A 6,012-nucleotide genomic window follows, 5' to 3' on the forward strand; every position below is an offset into this window, starting at 1 on the left:
GTCTCTCTTGTGGCATAGAATGAATTCTTCCTACAGATTTATTTGCATACCAAGAGGCTGTGTCCACTGAATAATTTTTTGAAAGAGATCTGCGTCTAAGGAGAAAATGACTTCTGTTTGTATAGTCTGAGGAGAGTAGGTCTGGGAAACTGCTAACCTAAATTTTCCCCAGCAGAACCTCCTGCAAAATTTGCCTATCACCCAGGTTCAAAATGAAATCTTTTGTTCTCCTTATGTATAATTAAAACTATCCAGTTATTTTAACTACTTTGTACATACATGTATTGCAACAGTGTTTTGCCTAACTGATGAACATTTGACTTTGTTTTGAATCTGCCACAAAGAAACTGACCTTGCCCTGTGAAGTTGACATATAAATCAGAAAATGTCCCTGAACATTTTCTCTCAAGATGAAGAAAAAAGGCAGAGGGGAGGGGCAAAATTACTCTGTACTCTGAATACGTTGAGTTCCATTTTCAAGTGGATCCAAGGCTGTGCTTTGAACTTTGAACAGGCCGACAAAAAAAAAAAAAAAAAAAAAAAAAAAAATTCAGTGTAAGAATGTGACTTAAAAAGCCTTCTGCAATTTCTGAAGAAATTTCATTCCTCTCTTCAAGTGTGCCGGAAAAACTGATCATCGTCGAACAAGGTTAGTATCAATCAGGCAAAGTATATGCCTTTCTGCAGATGACTTTCTTCACTGAACAAAAACTTATTTTTTTTAGCCAGACAGAAAGTTTTTAAAATGAACTCCATATTTCAATGAGGTAACCATATTTAATAAATTGTTTCAACATTGAATTGCTAACTAGTATTACATAAATATTGTTGCTAATTTTTCTTTCATACATACTTTTCTAAAATACCTGTTAAGATTTATTCAGCACAGGAATATTGGGTCAACTATTTTATTGTATTTAAGTGATGAATACGTAGTTTATGACACTAATTACTTAGGCTTGTGGAAACAGTTAATAAAATTATTCTTATGCCTTTTTCAAAAAAAAGCATTTTTCCCTTGGAAGGTCCAATTTAGTCATAGGAATCTCATCACTTGGGGGGAATAACTTTCTTGTGTTTCTTGTGTCAGGGGTCCCCCAAAAGGAAAAATGCCCCCAAAACACCCTGCTTGCATTAGACACAGTATTATTTTTCCTCTTTTCCCCAAGTCTATTCCTAGCCTAACCTGAACACGATAGACCCACCATAATTCTGTATGCATCCTGTGGCTTAGAGATAATGGTAAACCCCTAGAGAGAAGCTCCCCATAGGATAAAGTCCTCTGATCTGGAGATTCAGTCCCTCTTGTAAGAGGCAGTGAGGGTTGAATCCCAAATAACTGGGGTGGGAGATTCTGACAGGACAGTATCAGGTAAGAACTGGTGTAATGTGCTTAGGAAAGCTGTTTTGTTGAGCCTCCTTGGTCAAGTGGTCCATCAGGCATGGAGGCCTGCAGTCCAGCTGGGCTCACAGGGTGTGGTCAAGAGGAAAGGCTCTCAGACAAAGCTAGGTTTGATTATTGCTGCTAAAGTTTATTTATTTATTTAGAGACAGAGAGAGAGACAGAGAGAGAGAGAGAGAGAGAGAGTAGGCAAGGGGCAGAGAGAGGGAAAGAGACAGAATCCAAGCAGGCTCCATGCTGACAGCACAGAGCCTGATGCAGGGCTCCAACTCTGGAACCATGAGACCACGACCCGAGCTGAAGTCGGGCACTTAACGGACTGAGCCACCCAAGGGCCCCTGATTATTGCCTCTAAAAGTGACTGTGTGGCCGGGGCCAAGTGTCTTCACCTCTCCAAGCCTTGGTTACCTCGCCTGCAATGTTGTTTATCTCACTGCATTGCTGGGAAAATGGAATAAGATAATTCGTATGATGAAGGAAGCAGGAAGTAAGTGTAACACGTGATCACCAGTATTTTTGCTGTGGCTGTTGGCTCTGCCTCCAGTTTCCAGGTCTGACTTGGGAAACTTGGAGCTTCAGTTATCCTCCACCGCGGCTCTTTGAACGTGTAGTTTTTATTTGGCAGTTTGTTTTCATTATACAAACCACAGAACGTGAAACTGGGTAAAATCTCGAATGTTAGGCATCTGAGAAGACAGTGGTTTTCACATAAAGGCAACTCAGGATGGTGGGGGTACGAAGAGGATGGGGATTTTCTCCATTAAAATGGAACGTGAGCTAAAGTCAGGAAAACGTGGTTGCGGACACGATTACTAAGTAGTGTAAGACGTCTGAGCTACCCTGTATTGCAGATCAAAGTTCAAGGTTGTGTCCCGTAGGGGGAACTAAGAAGGGTATGGGGAAGGGGGCGGCGCCGGAAGGGGGCCAGCGGGGGCCAGCGGGTTCGGGGAGCTGCAGAGATGGGATGGAACGCGCTGAGCCAGGCGCGGGTGGCCCGGAGCCAGGGCAGGTGGCCCCGGGGGAGACGGGCCTGGAGGGGAGGCGACATCCCGGCAACAATGTGCGGTGCGAGCCAAGGCGCCCGGGGAGCGCACTCTCCTTCTGGGAAAGGTGCTCTCGGCGCCCGCCCGGCTAAGTCAAACCCCCCGCGGGAAGAGGCGGGAGCCGTAGGGCTAGCGGCCGCGGGCTCCTCCCCCGGCGCCTCCGCTATCTGGGTCAGGACGCGGCGGCCGCGGGGCCGGACTAGGGGACCCGCGGGCTCTGAACTGCTGTTCGCCCGCCGCTCCTCTCCGCTCCCGTCCGCTCGGCCGCAGGTCCCCGGCCCCGGTTCTCCGACGGCGGAGAGGCCCGTCCGGCGAACTCAGGTGCGTGCCGAGGTGGGCAGCGGGCGGCTCGGCGGGCGGGGGCCGGACGCGGCCGGGGTGCGGAGGGCTGAGGCGGCACTTCCGGCGTCGGCCGCGGCACTTCCGGGTACTGCGCGAGTGCTCCGCGCCACCGGTTCCCTGCGAGGCGTCCTCCCGCTGGCCGGCGCCGCGGTGCGTCAGACTAGGCTTGGGGCGGCTTCCTCCCGGCGCGGCCCCGCCGAGCCGGCGTTTGGAAGCTTCAGCCCTGGAGCTCGCCGGTGTTTCCACGCAGGCCGCCCGTCGTGGGTGCGCGGAAAGCTGGCGGTGTGCTGCCGCGGCCCCGGCGGGTCCCTGCAGACCCGGGGAGTTTCAGCCGGAGACTCTGGGTTGCCTTTAGCCTTCGCCCCTGGGTCTGACCTTTCAGCCTCTGGCAAACATTTGTGTTGTGTTGTGTTTTGCTGAGACTCCCAATTCTTTGTTTTACACGAAAAGAAGGCCAGATTTTCAGTGCCACAAACATTTGCAAATAAGCCAAACGTCAGCGACCCCTAAATTTAAAAGAAATTACAGGAAAAACAGTGAAAACCTAGATAAAATAGGAGTATTAGAATTCATTTAGAAAGTATCAGGTTATCCAGGTCGCTGTGGGGAATCTGATTGCCAAGTCAAGGTCTCGGAGACAATCCCTTGGGAAATAAACCTCAGGCCTGCGTGTAACCCATGATGTTCCTGTATCCTTGCAAAATTTTTCATACATCTCATGTACCAGAATTAACATATTTTATGTACTTCCCCCTGAGATTCCGCTGATGAGTTAAACGAAGATATGTGCTGGATATTGCTGAAAACATTCTAAGTAACTGGGTAAAGCATAATTTACATATCTAAAAATTTTACATGTCTAAAATTTCTTTAGTGTTAACATTTTGATGATTTATTACTTCAGTAAGATTCTTGGTTCTCATCTGCAGATAATTATGTATTGCCCATTAATTTTAGATGCCCATAATTTTTATTAAAATAATGCCTATCATTTTCCACCATTATTACTAGCACCTTACAAATCGAAATTCGTAACAGGAATAATGATAAGCATTTGATTATCTAGTCAATAGATTTTTTTTCAATGTGTTTTTATACTAAAGTGTGAGTGTGTGCTAATTTGATAATTAAACATAAAAGTTGCGTAAATAACATAACCTTTGAAATTATACTGCAGGCAAGCAAGTATTCTGATTTATTACTTTGCTAGTTACTGTTTTTAACGTGTGGCATTTTTCAAATTCGTGGCTTGGAAGCACATTTATTTTATGCTGTTAAAAAACTCCAACATATCGTGCGCTGTTAGGCTCTAATTGTGGTTATTTAAAAGCAATACCTGCTCCATTGATTCTAGTTTCCCCTCCCCCCAGTTGATTTTAATAGTTCTGAAGTCATATTTCCACTCTGAACATCTCTGCCCAGCCAGCATTCTCCTTCATGTCCTTACTGATGCTTTCGGAATCTTCCTCATGCCCCAGTACATCCAGGAATTCCCCGGGTGACAGTTTTCCTGTCCTAGTTGGATGGGCCCCGGGTAAATGACTTGACAGCTGTATGCCTCAGTTTGCTCATCTGCAAAATAGAGGTAATAGTAGGACCTGCCTCAAAGAGGTAATTTGGAATTGGTGTAATCCCTAAAGAAAAGCTCAAACAAAATTGATACTCTTTGCCATCTCCTTAAACTGGTACAATCTCAGGGAAAAGATCGCCTTCCTGGGTAGATTTTGACTTCCGTTTATTTACTTATTAAATGAAAAAAATTTTCAAAGTAGGCTACGTTTTTTCACGTAAAAGTCAAGGAAGGCCGGGCAGGAATGAGCCAAGAAACAATCGGAATAGGAAGATTTCTTTTAATAGACTTCAAGATCAGCATATGAACATTCTGCATTAATCTTTTTATTGACAAAAAGCCAAGATGTCCAAGCTCTACGCATGGTCATTAGAGAACGATGCAAATGGAAGCCATGAGCATGTAGGACCTTTTCTTGTATCTGTTGCCTTTTTGCAATAGTCTTTCAAAATAATTTAGTTTGGTGATACATTATTTTGTGGAAATAAAAGAGTACGGCTAAGAATAATTACCTACAACTTCAGCTGAAGTTACAATTGATCCCAATCTATTGCTGGCATGTCTCCTGGATGGGGTAGGTGTGGGCAAATGGTTAGACTTACCGTTCAGTTTCTAGCAACTAGGTAAAAATGCTTTTTGCTTAAAAAAATCAATTCTAGGCAAACTACGCTGAGGTCAGGCAGGCCAGATTAAGCATACGGGCTTTCTACTGGAATCCTTGGCTTTAAGAGAAGGGATTCTTAATTCCCTTGGGTATAATATTCACCAACATCTGAGGTAATTTCTGGAAAGTTATTATTTAAAATTTTTTTAACGTTTTATTTTTTTAAGAGACACAGAGGGACAGAGTGTGAGCAGGGGAGGGGCAGAGAGAGAGGGAGACACAGAATCCAAAGCAGGCTCCAGGCTCTGAGCCGTGAGCACAGAACCCAATGCGGGGCTTGAACCTACAAAAGCAAGATCGTGACCTGAGCCGAAGTCGGATGCTCAACCAACTGAGCCTTCTAGGTGCCCCATAGAAAATTATTTTAAAATCATTACTCCTTCTCTTTTACACTTAGACCTGTAATGAAATAGAACATCCAGATAGGATACTCCATGTGTTCATGTGTATCATCTAATGTATTATTTAGGAATCTAAAGAGACATTCTTTTAGGCAGACTTCTTGGAAATATTCTTATTCGCTCTCCCATAGAGCATCATTTGAAACACCACATTTAGTTGGTCATTTAGAGTGTAAGAAACAATGCCTTGGGCCACCCCGGTGGCTCAGTCCGTTGAGCATCCGACTTCGGCTCAGGTCACCATCTCACAGCTTGTGAGTTTGAGCCTCAGGTCGGGCTCTGTGCTGACAGCTCGGAGCCTGGAGCCTGCTTCAGATTGTGTCTCCCTCTCTCTCTGCCCCTACCCCTCTCATGCTCTGTCTCTCTCTCTCTCAAAGATAAATAAACGTTAAAAAAAAATAAAGAAATTAAAAAAACCCCAAAACAATACATTGCTTAAGTATGTGAGATCATGGGATATAGACCATAGGAATTCATATGTTTCCAATGTGCCTTCCCCTGTTTTCACTCTCGGCTGTTTATTTTGTTTCCTATTTCACTTAGAACAATGAAGCCACCACAAAGGACTTTCATAAGCTCCCACTGTCACA

General features: G+C 44.8%; 1 protein-coding gene across 2 annotated transcripts in view; it reads left to right on the forward strand.

Annotated features, from left to right (window-relative positions):
• The first annotated feature begins 521 nt into the window (after positions 1–521).
• The window catches only part of RMDN2 (regulator of microtubule dynamics 2), a 76,964-nt gene continuing 71,473 nt past the window's right edge, over positions 522–6,012 (forward strand). Inside the window, exon 1 of one of the 2 annotated variants that reach the window (XM_078444789.2) lies at positions 522–649. The gene's annotated coding sequence lies outside the window, so the exon portion shown is untranslated. Of the gene's footprint in view, positions 650–2,346; positions 2,767–6,012 lie in introns of those variants that run through there. The other variant, XM_078444788.2, reaches the window with a different exon arrangement.

The sequence above is a fragment of the Panthera onca genome, chromosome A3, assembly GCF_046562875.1.
Source record: "Panthera onca isolate mPanOnc1 chromosome A3, mPanOnc1 haplotype 2, whole genome shotgun sequence".
In the NCBI taxonomy this organism is placed as follows: domain Eukaryota; kingdom Metazoa; phylum Chordata; class Mammalia; order Carnivora; family Felidae; genus Panthera; species Panthera onca.